The following is a 15,335-nucleotide window of genomic DNA, read 5'->3' on the forward strand; positions in this document are numbered from 1 at the left end:
TCAATGAAATGACTGCCTTCAGCTTGCACAATGATTTTGAACAACACTGACTGGGCTGGGATTTGAGCATGCATCTCCCAGGCCAAAAGGAAAATGCTCTTATCTTCCAGACATGAATAAAGCAGGCATTAGTTCTTGGCAACTTCTAATTATTTGTTGATCATGTGGTTTAGGCTCTGGTCCTCAACAAACTCTACTAGAAATAACTAGTAGGGTTTCATTTCTAAGTAATGAACCAGGATGTTAGCAGCTATTATCGTGCTTAACCTCACAAATACGTACCAATTATTTGTGGTGAAATTTAACATAAAAGAACCATAGATATTCCTTCCAGTAGTACTCTACTGGTGTCAAGGATTAAAAGAAACAAACAGCACCAAAGTGAAAAGTACTTCCATTTTTTTAAAAGAAGCCTTAGTTTGAAATTGTGATCTCGGCACAGCATGCCTTGTCCTAGACATTATGTAGTGGCATTTTGTTTTAGGGTTCAAGCTCCTCTACAGCATCAGGATCAATATAATATTGTTAAAGGTAAGAACACATGGGTTTCACAAGGCACTCTTGAAACTGAGAAGACATTTCATAGAGAACACTGAACACAACCCACATACTCTCATGTACGTGATGTTTCAGTTCTGCATGCTATAGCTCTGTTAAATAAGTGAAAATAATAAACATCAGAACTGGTGTGTCCAAGGGATATGGATTTCTGCCACTTTGAGGCAACATTGAATCACAAATACATTTTCATCTTCATGGGAAGAAATTAATGGAAGACAGGAAACTCAAACTAGGACCTGAAATAAGGAAAAACCCAAAGCTATGTGCCTAGCATGTGCCACCCAGACCTGTGCTTATTAATTTGCCCACACCTCAGTGATGTTTAGAACAACCAGGAAGCATATTTGGCAGCTTCCAGCTGTGATGAGTCCTGTCATGCATTATGTTCAGGCCTATCTTTTTGAGTCGCCAGCTTTATTAAGTCAGCAACAGGGATTCAGCCTACATACAATTATCACATTCCACCACAATGGCCACCTGGAGACCCCAGAAACTATCTTAATCTTCCAGTAAGAGGGTCACATTTTATATGTATTTAAGCTTGATTGCTGACAACTAAACTGACCAAAAAAAAAAAATTCAGATGCTGAATGACTGCCCAAATAATGTCTATGGTAGAAGACAGAACTGTGTGCATAATGCTATCCACCCTGTGCAGCTGGTCTGCTGCTCTCAGGTCTGGTTTTCCTTTAGTATATGGAATAGGAGAGAAGTGTAATTTTGTCCTTTGCCCCTGGCACCAAAATATCTTGGACCCAGCCCTGCACATAAAATAGAATTTACTTTCTAACAACTGTGGCAGACTCCATTGAGAAGATGCTGGGAGGTGGTGGAACAAACCAATTTAATTCCATAATAGGCTTCTCACAATCAATGCCTTCTCCATCTCTCCACTGCCCGTTTCTCAAGACGCACCCCCACTCCCAGCTCTCATTCCTTTCCCCCTTGCATTTCTTCTGGTAGAGAACTGTAGCCCTGAGTGACACAGTTTCCTAATGTTTCTTATTAGCAGCAAGAAGCCATTGCTTAACAATGGCTCTGCTTGCCCAGAATTCCCTCTCATCTTTCTTCACATTCCAGGAAGGAGCATTTTGGAAAGCAGCTGTTGCATAAATGATAAGAGGGAGAAAACATGAAAACATACCCATCCTTTCTTACTCATTCATCTGCACTCCCGCCCTCTCACAAGCAGTGTGGAGAGAAAAGAGGAAGAGGGGAGTGCTGGGGGAGGGGGGAGCATCATCTGCATCAGTTATCTCCTTCCCATTCTTAATTACCATTGCCTGAAACAGCAGTTTCAAAGATGCAAAAAAACAAGAAGAAAGGGGGGAATGTGGGTTGGCTGCTTAGGGGCCAGGAAGTTCCCTTGAAGGGAGCAAAGTTGGCTCACAAAATGCCACTTACCACCTCTAACTATCAAAAGGGAACTGTCAATCATCTGATGTCAGATGACCAACTTTTACCTGTGTGGTAAACACTGTGGGCTCAAACCTCAACAATTGGGCACTGGCAATCAGCTGGTTGTTGGGGCATCAAAGCACTGCACACAGCTCTGTAAAAGCTCACTTGCAAAGAGCAGCACATAGAATTCTGGAGCTGTCAACAATCAGGAGATCAGCGGTGCCTGCTAACCCCTTATTGGTCCAGCCACTAGTTTACCCAACACACGCCTGACGTCCCATGTGATACGATGTGATAGCAGGTGTACGACAAATGGGTGTGGCTTGGTCCAAATGGCTTAACAGGCCAAATGAAGAGGCTTGGAGGACCTAATTAGGCCCCCAGTCTGGAGGTTCCTCAGCACTGCACTACAGAAACTTGTTCCGGTATGCTGGGTATAAGCAATAACAGCTCTAAGGCCAATAGTGAATTTCCCAGTGTGGTGTAATGCTTAGAGTGCTAGACTAGGACTTGGGAGACTGGGGTTCAAACCCCCACTTGGTGATCCAGCACACCTGGTGACCTTGGGCCTGTCACTGCATCTCAACTTAAACTACCTCACAGGGCTGTTGTGTGGATAAAAAGGGGGAGAGGGGGAATTGAGCTCCTTAGAGGAAAGGTGGGATATAAATGTAATAGTAAAGGTAAAGGGACCCCTGACCATTAGGTCCAGTCGTGGCCGACTCTGGGGTTGCGGCGCTCATCTCGCTTTATTGGCCGAGGGAGCCGGCATACAGCTTCCGGGTCATGTGGGCAGCATGACTAAGCCGCTTCTGGCGAACCAGAGCAGCGCACGGAAACGCCGTTTACCTTCCCGCCGGAGCGGTACCTATTTATCTACTTGCACTTTGATGTGCTTTCAAACCTCTAGGTTAGCATGAGCAGGGACCGAGGAATGGGAGCTCACCCCGTTGCGGGGATTCGAACCACTGACCTTCTGATCAGCAAGTCCTAGGCTCTGTGGTTTAACCCACAGCGCCACCTGTGTCCCATAAATGTAATACAGTATTAATAAAGTCACATAAGACACTGATAAGAGAGAATAGCAAATGCTCATGTGTGTTGATGGAAGTTTAGCATACCTACCACAGCCGGTAACTGAATAAATAAAGTGCTGTTACAAAAACTAGTACCGTCGTACCTTGGTTTTCAAACAGCTTAGTTCTCGAAAGTTTTGGCTTCTGAACGCCGCAAACCCAGAAGTGACTGTTCCAGTATGCAAACTATTTTTGGAAGCCAAAAGTCCGACAGGGCTTCCGTGGCTTCCAATTGGCTGCAGGAACTTCCTGCATCCAATCAGAAGCTGCACTTTGGTTTCTGAACATTTTGGAAGTCGAACGGACTTCCAGAATGAATTCCGTTTGACTTCCAAGGTACAAATGTACATATATGTACAATAAGGAACTTTGTCATGGCTACATGCAAAAATTATCCCCAGATATTTGCTGGAAGACTAAGAACTACTGTTAATTCATCACTGAAACTGCTTTCATTTAACCATTTGCACCCACCCTTACTGTGTGTCTCTGCCACCACCCTATTCTAGGGTGTATCAACATTTAAATGCTTTAAAACTTAAGATCTTAAAAGAACTCAGTAAACCAGAGAGATGTCTGCTTCGTGGCTTAAGGAGTTTATATCAATACAGTCTGATCCTCAGCAGCATTAAGATGGGTTTAAAGGCATTTATTTCCATAGACTTAGACTGTGATCCTCTGCATGCTTATCTCGTACTAAGACCCACTGAGCTCAATAGGACCTGCTTCTTCATAGACATTGTTTAGGATTGCACTGTGCATCCCACTTAAATCTGCATATGGCTGGGCTGAGGTAACGCTTAAAGAAAAAGATTAGAAATATGATCAGTGTCTTTGGATTTTTTTAAAATCTATTTTTTAAATGCTCTATATCATGCATGCTTAATTAATATAGAGAGCTGCTAGTTATACAGTGGTACCTCAGGTTACATACCCCTCAGGTTACATACGCTTCAGGTTACAGACTTTGCTAACCCAGAAATAGTACCTCGGGTTAAAAACTTTGCTTCAGGATGAGAACAGAAATTGTGCTCCAGCAGCGCGGCAGCAGCGGGAGGCCCCATTAGCTAAAGTGGTGCTTCAGGTTAAGAACAGTTTCAGGTTAAGAATGGACCTCCGGAACAAATTAAGTACTTAACCCGAGGTACCACTGTAATAGAAAGCACTCAAGTTGTTTCATCCCAAATAACTACATATCTGCATTATATATTAACTATTTGGGCACAAGAATATCCCTATTAGCATTCATTCATGAGCCATTTGAACAGACACACATTCATGCAGAAAACAAAACTGCTTCTCTCCCCCCTGCTCCATCCAAAATAAAGATGTCTAAGGTTAAGTAAGCCCCACTGAATACAGTGGAACTTACATAGTTTATACTGTCACACTATAGCAACCAAAGCTAGGAGCCTTTAATATATTTTGTTAGAGAAAAATATCATTCTCAAATTTCATGGGGGCTTTTAGGCCTGACTCCTAAATTTGCCTACACTTAGGGCTTGATCCTGCCTCATACAGGCAGGATTCCCTCAGAACAATACAAAACTCCCTTTTTGCCTGCCTTGGCTGCACATACATAATAGCACACAAGGTAATTACAGAAAAGAGGCACACTGCTCTAATGTGCATAGCCTGATGCTACATAGATGTGAGAATAATTGTATTATGCCCTACATAGATCCTTACATTTATAGACCCTCCCCATGCCATGTCCTTCCAGTGAGCAACACTAGATTACTTCTCCCTTCATTTGAAAGTGCTACTGTCTCAGAAGTACAGGTAATTCTTATATCAGTAGTCAAATACAGGGGGTGGGGGGTGAAATTGCACTAGTTCAATCCACAGTATTCTAATTACATCACCCATTAGCAGCAGACGTAAACTGAACAAAATTGTTTTACAAAACATTTAAAGGATATTCTGAGTATTATTATTTTTTAAGGCTTGTAAATTTGATTTTTTAAAAAATGTGTCCAATGGTAAATGAATTTCCAGATTATTAAACAATACTCTAGAAAGCATGAGTAATGAAACTGGAATGTTGCATTCCAAACAAACATAGAATAACCTTGCATGTCACCGAAACCTGTATTTTAAGGAAACTGTCGTTCTGCATATTTGCAGCAATAAGTTATTAAGGAATAAGTTTCACTTCAAGTAATAACTCCCACTGCAATAAGGCCCACTGAATACATGCACAGGACTTGTGTTTTTATGTACTAGCAGCAACTAAGGTGGTTGTTTTTCCTTAAAACTACTGTTTGCCATTAGTAATGCTTTGTTTATAGATAAAATGCTAAGATACAGAAAATAGGTTATTTGTTTATTTTTGGAAGTACTAGAAAATGACAACAAGGCTAGCTATAGCCTTCTACCACAATGGGCCCTCTTTCCATTTGGCCTGTTAGATATTCCAGGAACACCATTATGTAGATGGCACACATGGTATTATTTGCTAGAAAGGATAGGAGCAGGTACAGCTTGCCTCTGCAGCAAGAGGGCAATAACTACTAGCTATATGAACAGGAGGAACACAAGCAACCATCAGTGACAGAGGTCACTGCTTCATGGGTAAATTGATTAGAACGAGGGAAACTCAACCATGGCATTCAGTGGTGAAGTTGGACCAGCCACATGGTTAGCCTCCCTCCAGATTTTTTTTGTGAGGAGAAGAAGACCTTGCACACAACCTTCAATGACAGGGTTGGAGAAGAGCACAGAATAAAAAAGTAATAAAACCAATAGTTCATTAACATTAACTTTAAAAGAAATCATATTGTTTCACAATAATAGTTATTTGATTCAGGTTTTGTTGATAATGATCTTCTTTTATTGTTCTTACAACATTAATATTTAAAAAATACTTGATGAATTACCAGCCTCAGTTTTTAAGCTCGTCAAGTGTCCAAGCATAATTGCCCCCCTCTTTGTTTAATTAAAAACCTGAGTGCTCTTCTCCCATGTACAAAAATGTACCCACAAAACATATTGCCCAAAGCAAGCAATTTCCAATCACTGCATTTAGACAGCTACTCATGTATCTATAAAGGCTCTTAATCATGTCCCACTTCTAAACTTTCAGAATTAAGGGGATAGCACAGAAGAAAGAAAACTCTTGTTAATTAGCAAAATGCACAATTCTAGACTACCACCACCTCACAGGAGTTTTAACTCTCCTGCTCATGAAGACACAACAATTGTCACATGCATCATAGCACCTAACCTTCAACTTTGTCAATAAAGTGGGATCACTACAAAGTCAGTCACCATATTAGTGCAGCCAAAATAATCACATTTCGGATAGGACTCAGAGGCAGCCTTATCATAAGTCAAGCAAGCCGTTCAAGAGATGGAAGGTTTTCAGCTTGCTTCAGTTCCACACCAAGAAGCTCCCAATGCAACACCACACATGGCAACAGTAGCACACAGAGGTAGAGAGATGCAGTACTTCTTTTAAGATGGCACTGCATGTTGTCTCACAGACAACAAATGCATTGTTATTATTTATTAATGTATAAATACACAATTCAGGAGGATATGGCCCTCAATGAATATTAGTCAGTATCAGAAGTAGCATGCCTCTGGGATTTACAAGTGGGAGCCTGCTAATCCACTCATGTCCAGCTGCTAGTTGGCCAGTGGCCACTAGAAGAATAGACTGCACTAGATAGGCCTTTGGTCCGATCTAGCACAGTTCTTTTTATGTTATGTCATAAGAGTATATTAAAGTGTCCAAATGACAGGTGGTGGTGTTTTGAGTTTTGTGGTTTCCCTCAACTGTGGAGCAAATGCTGGAGTTAAGGACCCAACCAGATCATATTTGTGCTTACTTAGGATTAAGTCCAGGGCTGAACTGGGCTTACAATGTCACCCTTGTAACATTGCTAAAAGAAAGAGGGAGTGAGACTTTCCTCCCTGCACCATCCACAGAGAGATAAATGAGCAGAGCAGGGCTTGGATTACAAACTGGATAAGAACTATTGGAGGAAAGAATGTGATTTGCCTAGCTTGGGATTTCTGCAACAGCATGGTTATTTCTGAGTGTCCTCCTTTATTCATGCTAGGGAACATCCACTCATTTAATACATTTTTGGGAATTGTGAACTGCGTCATCAGTACCCTATAGTACTCATAATCATAGAAATGATTATCATGGGTAAAAATGACCATGGGTAATTTAAAAAAAGGAAAGGGGGTCAGTTTGGTGTAAGAAAACTGACCCCCTTTCCTTTTTTATAATTACCCATGGTCATTTTTACCCATGATAATCATTTCTATGATTTACTCATTTAAAATAATTTTTATGAATTAACCACGATAATCATTTTTATATCAAGCCGCAAATTGAAAACCTTGTCCTAGTCATGATTGAAAAACTGGATCAGCCATGTCCATGGTTAGCAAAAATGCTAGTGTAGAAATAATGCTAAACATGGTTATGTACAAAAACGAAAGGTGACAAATCCTGTTGGAAGACATGGAGACAGAGAAGCACGTGTCAGTGGTGTTCTAAGAAGAATATTGACAAGCTGGAACATGCACAGAGTAGGGTGACCAAGATTACCAGGGTTCTGGAAACCAAGCCTTATGAAGAAAGGTTGAGGGAACTGGGTATGTTTAGCCTGGGAAAGAGGAGACTGAGAGGAGATATGAGCCATCTTCAAATATCTGAAGGGCTGTCACATGGAGGATGGAGCAAGAACTTGGATCTAGCAGGAGAATGTGGCAATCAAATTAGAAGAGACATACATTTTGTTACTATTTATTATTTCATAGGCAGTTCACACAGGCTTGATTCCCTGCTGCTTCTTATCTGTTTAAAAGGCATAATCATAAACCAGATTATGCAGAGCAGCACACTTCCAGAGTGAATTAAATGTTTTAGATACACTTAGAATAGGAATAGTAAATGCAGCAATGCAAGATTCTTACAGTTTTACATGGCCATCACAATTATTTATAACACTATCAATCGCAATATAATCACCACTAAATATGTCCAAGAAGGTACCTTACATAAACAACACCAAAATACATGACTGGGCAGTGTGGTAAACAAATTGCATAGTAATTCAGAGAACTAAAATACCTAAAAGCCAAGTTTCTATTTATGCTAAACTGCCCTCAAATTCCGCTTGCAGAAACTGGTGTTACTTTTATAGCAGCCTGCCAGAAACAACTGCATGAAAAGGACTGTATGTTGACAAGTTCAGCAGCTATACTGATTTAGGGCTTTATTGTTCCACATGAAGATTGTGTTTTTCTCTGAATGGATGCAGCTCAGGGATGAGGGAACCTGTGTCCCCCCCCCCATGTGTTTCTGGACTCCATATCCCATCATCTCTGACCATTCATCTTGGTGGCTGAGGCTGAAGGTTGGGACCCAACAACAGTTGAGAGCCAGAGGCTCCCCTTTCCTGATACAGCTGCATATAAAAATCTGAATTTTTTTTTTTTTAAGAGAATTGAATTCTCCATCTCAGCATCAAAGGTACAACAGCCTGAGGCAGGACTAGCCAGTCTGCTCTCTGCCATGGTAAGAGAAGTAGGGTACGTGGCTGAAAATGAAATAGAAGCAGTGCATGCAAGAAGAAAGGAGAAATGCAGTAGCCTCTTAAATTATTTGAAAGCCATATATTAAGCAAAGTTGTGATTTTAAGGAAATGGATCGTGAATTTTCACATTAGATCTCAGCAATATACAGTGGTACCTCGGTTTACGGACTTATCCATTTCTGAAGTCTGTTCTTAAACCAAATCCGTTCTTAAACTGAGGTGCACTTTCCCTAATGAGGCCTCCTGCCACTGGTGCCCTTCCACTGTTTGGCTTCCGTTCATAGAGCGAGGTAAAGTTCGCAAACCGGGACACTACTTCTGGTTTTGCGGTGTTCGCAAACCAAATAGTTCGTAAACAGAACTGTTCGTAAACCAAGGTACCACTGTAATGATTTACAGAATGAAATGGTGAAGAAGAATTTGGCCTATCAAACATGTTCTGCTAGAATACTGATGCATACAACATTGATAGTGTTCATTTATAATGAATAAATGAAGCTTCAGTTGTATATGCATGCTATTCTGCATAATACGGTTCACATCTTTCAAAACCTCATTTTCCCATTCAGAGATTTTGAAGATGACACATTAATACCTGCAAGTGCTTGGAGTGGGATCTCCTCATTTTCCAAAGGAATATTCAATGCATGAAGTTCAGCAAGCAGGCACAAACACAAACACAATTTATAAAACTTGTAGGTGGATTTAAACAAGTATTCACACGCATACAACAAGACATGAAGGCTGGCGACATCAAACCCGTCATGTGCAAATCCCATGACGACGATCACAGTGCCTAGAGATGCACAGTCAGGTAATGAATCCATAGAAGTAACCACAGGAGGAACGGATAAAGAAGCAACACCAGGGTACATCTACATCAGCATAACCAGATGCCTGCATCTGCCCCAGCTGCAACCAAACTTGTCTTTCCTATACTGGTCTCTGCAGCCACAGGAGTAGTTGCAAGTAACTGTCAACAACACACATTTCGGTGAACTATATTTGTGGTGTCAAAATTTATAGAATAAATATCAAACATTACTTTTTAATATCACTTTGCTGTCTTCAAATGCAGACATAATTGCCCCCCTCTCTTTTTATATGGATTTAATAAGCACCTTGATTTACAAAAGCTAAATATGCTATGGTTTTCAAAGCTGCCTTCTAATCTTATTTACTTTCCTCTCCACCCAAGTTTATCATTGTCATTTTGGCTGATGGCCACTACAGCAATCATACTTTTGAGAATCTTTTCTGGCATTCAGATTACAGACATCTCCAGGAAATTAACAGGAAATGCTACGCACACATATGTATATGCTAATTCCTAAACTGATAAGGGACATTCTAGAGCCCACAGCATTTATATTTATTTCTTTATAAATTTATTTATGAGCTGCTCTTCTGTCCTCAAAAGGCCCAACAGGTGAACTACACTTTTAAGACAACATCATAGCACCTGCCGGGGTGGTGGTAGTAAGGTATAAAACAGCAAGTGCAACTAATTGGATCTGAAAACATCTGGAAGCTATGAAGGGTGGGAAAGAGTTCCACTGAGAGGGTGCCACCACAGAAAAGGTCTTAGAAAAGGTTGCTGCAACTACAATATTACCACCAAGTGTCAATTCTTGTATGCAAACCAACAGCATAAAAAAAAAGTTTCTTTGGTAATTATTTTTAATAACAAAGAATACATTTGATTAACCGAAGGCACCTTTGATGAATTGCTTCAGTGTGAATAAGCCCAACTCTGGACATGTTTGTTCCCTTTGTTTATTCATCTGGTCTTGTGTTCGCCGCACATCCCACTCTGCTTCCTCATGCCTCTGAATTTTCCCAGCTCTCCAGGGAAATAGTCTTGTTCCTGTCCACAGATGCAGTTGCTGCTACTAAAAATCTCTTGGGGTCACATTCTTTTACTTCTTTTCTTCGTTTAAACCAATATTCACCAATCTGGTGCCCTCCAGTCTGAAATACAATTGCCATTAGATCCAGATGGTGCACTCACTTGCTGGCTAGGGTTGATGAAAGTTGTGGTCCAAAACATCTGGAGGGCACCAGGTTGGCAAAGGCTGGTTTTGAACACTTCAAGGTGGATTCATTTCCTGCTTTGTGCACTGACTCCAATGTAGAGCATCCAATCATCCACAAGCCCAAGAGTCAGGAATGCACTACTTTGCCTCTGTAATATGTAATTATATAAAGGGACTACTTGACAAGTACAACATGCCATTTCACCTGCCTTCCTGAAAGCTACAGTACTTCATAGGCTCAAGTTGCCAGATCAAGGGAACAGACAAAATTAAGGACATTTTCGTATTTAATGAATAACAGAAGGCTGCAACCCTTCACTGATTCACATCTCAAAATCTGAAAGCCATTTGACTACTCAGGAACAAAGTAAGTTTAGTATGCTATACACCAAGTGTACACAATCTGATTTCCTATTATATGCTGCATTCTTAAACATATAATTTTGACCTAATTACAATAAACATTTGAGTTTTTAAAACTGTTTTTACTGATAATTTTATTGTTTTACTTTTTTTTAAAAAAAGAACTGCTTTGAGGGTGGGTGGGTGGGTGGGTGGGTGGGTGTGGCTAATACATTCTAATAAATGTAAGCTTAAAGTACAACCGCCCAACACACACAAATACCAAGAATGTAGACCTTTATTTCCTACATTTTAAGATATGATCAAAACGTACCCCCACCCCACCCCAGCAAGAGGTCCAGGTAACCCATTCAGCTTCATGGCTGAGCAGGGATTTCAACCTGGGCCTCCTCAATCCTACTCTTGACATTCCATCCATTATACCACATAGGTTCTCATGCATTCTCTTCACTCAGAACCCTATGTTCTTCGGCATGTGCTTTGATACTTTAAGTAACACTAAAGATGTGATTATCATGCTCAATTTGTGCAGCGAATACAGGAAAATCCTACGCCTGTTCAGTCAGATGTAAGTCTCACTGGATTCAACGGATGAAACTCCCAGAAAAGTGTACATAGCACCGTAGCCAAAGAGTAAATGAATTACATTGTTTAACATGCTGCTTCACCTTCCCATTAACCTAATGGCACAGCATTTTCACAATCTGCATTAAATCAAACTTAAAGATAAGCAAGTTGCAGCAATCCATAGTACGTATTCCTGGATCTTTAGGACTAAAGTTATTAACTCATCCATGTATGCTCCCCAGACACAGCTAGCTACACTTCCTGGAACTAATTATTTTATGGCTTAAGCCTAGACTAACCCATCTGTTCAGATCATTCAGCCATTTCATTTAGAAATTTAATGGCTAGCATGTCAGGAAGAAGCAACATATTGCTCAATTTGCTGATTTTTCTCTAGTGCAAAAATGTCATATTCGGGTATAGAAAGTCTAAAGATCAAGGCAAATAAATAAATAAAAGCTGCTGGCATATTTTGCAGGCAGTCAACCTGCGGCATGGGTCTCACAACTGGAAATTTGTTACAGCAAGCATTTGTGCCTAGCTACATATTATTATTAAGGTAAAGGTAAAGGACATCTGGACGGCTAAGTCCAGTCAAAGGTGTCTATGGGGTGTGGTGCTCATCTCACTTCAGGCCGAGAGAGCTGGCATGTGTCCACAGACAGCTTTCTGGGTCATGTATCCAGCATGACTAAACCACTACTGGCGCACGGAGGACTGCCAGAGCACACAGAAATGCCGTTTACTTTCCCGCCACAGCAGTACCTATTTAACTACTTGCACTGGTTTGCTTTCGAACTGCTAGGTTGGCAGAAGCTGGGACAGAGCAATGGGAGCTCACCTCGTCACACAGATTCAAACTGCCGACCTTCTGATTGGCACGCCCAAGAGGCTCAGTGGTTTAGACCACAGCACCACCCGCATCCCTCTATATTATTATTAATATGCCCTTAAGTGTCCATGTTACACAAATTGAGAGTTCATTTGCTGCACATATATCAAAACGTTTGGCCACTACTCCTGTACCTGTTTGAAGCATCTGATAAATTTCTCAGCAATGCTGGTATAGCACCATAGAAACACTTAACATGGTTTGCATTCACAGGACAATGAAGTCGTTGGAAGGTACCAAATGAACATCCAGTCCATGAACATCATCCCACCCACTGCTCAAGAGAACAGGTGCACAACAGAAACAAACTCAGATGGCAAACAACTTGAGATGACTAAATGCAAGCGAACCTAGCTGTACGCTGCATGGGAAGACAAACACATTCCAAACTAAGCAAACGCCTATAGATACTAACCAAGCTTGGGGGAAAACCCTTTCTAATCCTCAACCCCAAACCACTCAACATGCTGTTTCTAGCTGTGGGGTAGAGAAAATGGGGTGAAAACCATCAGGACTCCAGTGAAGCACAACTGAGGCAATCGAAATAGCAATCATAATACGCACTTCAAAAATGCAATGAATATTGTTAATACAGATGACAGCCATTGTGTTCCACCCAGGCACCCACTGGTGTAGTAAGTCTAAAGATCAGGCAAACAGACAAATGCTGAATGCTTCTATCAGATAGTGTGGTCATGTGAGGCTGCCTTTCAGTTTTAACATCTGTCAATAACTGCCAGCTGAAGAACACTGTCGCTGTGTTTTCCCTGTCCTGACTCCTGCGTCGCTTCTGCCAAGGTAACCAAATTCCTACAAACGCCAAGCTGCAGAGGCCAGATTTCAGACAGTGCCATTCTGGCACACTAAAAGACAGCAGCTTTTACAAGTGATTTTGATAAGTTGGGAGTGTCCGTGTGTGTGTGTGTTTCTAGTTAAACAAAGTTTGTTTTTAAGTTTGTTGGGTTTAAAAAAAACAAAACCCCTAAAGGTGCTAGAGACCATTCAGAAAAGAAATTTGAGGACGGTGACTTGCACCATACAAGTATATGCAGTGAGCTAGAGAGAAAAGTCGAAGCCCATCAGCCCCACCCCCTCCCCTGACTAAGTCAACCATTCGATTTGCAAGAATTTGGCGGAGCACTTAAAAGAAAACATGGAGGCTCTTAAAACGAGGAAGTCCCGGTGGAGACAAACCTCCGCGGGATGTTAAAACTCAGTCGCCCTGTGTTCTCGCCCCGGTTGTGCAACGCGCCCCCTCCGCCATGGGCAATACCCGCTCGAGGGCGCGCGCGCCTTGCCCCGTGCCGGGCTGCCCCCGATTGCGAAGCGAGAAGCAGGAAAGAGGGAGCGAGAAAGAGAAAGAGAGAAAGGGCAACTCCGAGCGCCTGTCGCGAAAGTGTGCCACCCAGCACACCCAGACGAGAGGCAGGCAAGCGCCCAACTCACCCAGCCCAGGCAGAGACTCGAGCGCCGGAGGGTCCCGCTCCTCTGACGAGAAGAAGTGCTCAGCCCATTCGCACAACCCCTCAGCGCCGGAAAGTGGGGTGGGCGAGATAAAATCTCTCTCACACACAAACACACTCGCTCACTTCGAAAAGGGATGGGGAGGCGCTGCCCGCGCCGCTTCCTCATTCACCCAGGAGGCAGGCGGAGCAGGAACTACCTCGCCCTCCTCCTTACCCCCCCCCACCGGCCCCCGCGAAAGTGGCGGCCCCGCCGCAGCAGCAGGTATGAGGCGGCCCGCGCGCGCCAACGAGTCACTCACCCGTTTCGCGCGAAGGACCCTCGCCAGGAAGCGCAGGACTTGCTCGGCGCTCCGAGGCCGAGAGCGCTGCCCCGAAAAGAGAAAGGCAGTCAAGCGGCGCTGCCTCCGCCTCGGGACCGCCCTCCCCTCGCTCGCTCGCTCCGCCCTCCGCCCGCGCGCGCTCCGCCTCAACTTTTGCCGGACGCGCTCACCTGCTGCTCTTGCAGCCGGGCAGGGGAAGAAAGCGGGGCGGGGGCGCGCGCTGAGGGGCGGGAATCCCCTGCTTCGCGCGGGCCACATCGAACCGAACAGGCGCTTGGAGGCTTCAGCGTCTCCTTTCGCTTTTCCGTCCTCCTGCTTCTTCTGCCGCTCGCCCGGTCTCTCCCGTCGCCGTCGAGGAACTTTCCCGGGACGAATGGAGCTCGTTCGCGGCTTCGGGCCTCTCGCGGTTGGCCTGTGCTTGGCCAGCCTTTCTTGCCCGGGAGTGTGTGGCGCGCACAGCTCCGCGCGCCTTTACCTGACCCGGCAACTCCCTCGTCTTCTCGCTTTGTTTTAAAGTCGGTCGGCCTCCACCTTCCACCTTCCCTCTCTCAGCCCCGGGAGGAAGCGGCGTCTCGCCTCGTGGGGCTGTCGCGGCCGGGCGGTTTCCCCGTGGAAACGCTGCGGGCGCGGGCTCTCGAAGCCACGCGGGACAGACCTCGCAGTCGCTCGGTGCTCAAAGAGGTCATGGCCGAGCGGGGGAAAGTGTCTCGTTTGATTAAAGCTGGGTGGCAGAGGCTGGCCCGGGGAAGGAGGTGGTCTCCGCTTCCTTTACCATACCCTCTGCATCACTATTTCTCAGGTTTGCTTAAAAACAAATTAATTAATAACATCAGTATGTTTGCGGCTCTGGAGCCGCTGCCTTTGGTGCAACAATGCTGTTTTAATATCGCGTTTCCTGTTACCTACCGATATTTTAGACCGTATGGCATTGGAATTGATACTATTTTACGTATGTGTTGTCCTCTCTCTGTATGGGGGGGGCGGGGGTTAGTTGCTATTTGTGCAATTGTTTGAACTGTTTCTATGCCCATGATTTTATTTATAAAAGTATATGCCACCCTTGCCTAAAATTTCAAAGTGGTATTTTGTTGTTGT

General features: G+C 43.3%; 1 protein-coding gene across 3 annotated transcripts in view; it reads right to left on the minus strand.

Moving 5' to 3' along the window:
• PRKCD (protein kinase C delta) overlaps positions 1–14,356 on the minus strand; it is a 54,029-nt gene extending 39,673 nt beyond the window's left edge. For 2 of the 3 annotated variants that reach the window (XM_081185152.1, XM_081185150.1), the window contains exon 1: positions 14,220–14,356. The gene's annotated coding sequence lies outside the window, so the exon portion shown is untranslated. Of the gene's footprint in view, positions 1–13,900; positions 14,075–14,219 lie in introns of those variants that run through there. The other variant, XM_081185151.1, reaches the window with a different exon arrangement.
• Positions 14,357–15,335: the final 979 nt, after the last annotated feature.

The sequence above is a fragment of the Podarcis bocagei genome (assembly GCF_964188305.1).
Source record: "Podarcis bocagei genome assembly, chromosome: 2".
Classification (NCBI taxonomy): Eukaryota; Metazoa; Chordata; class Lepidosauria; order Squamata; family Lacertidae; genus Podarcis; species Podarcis bocagei.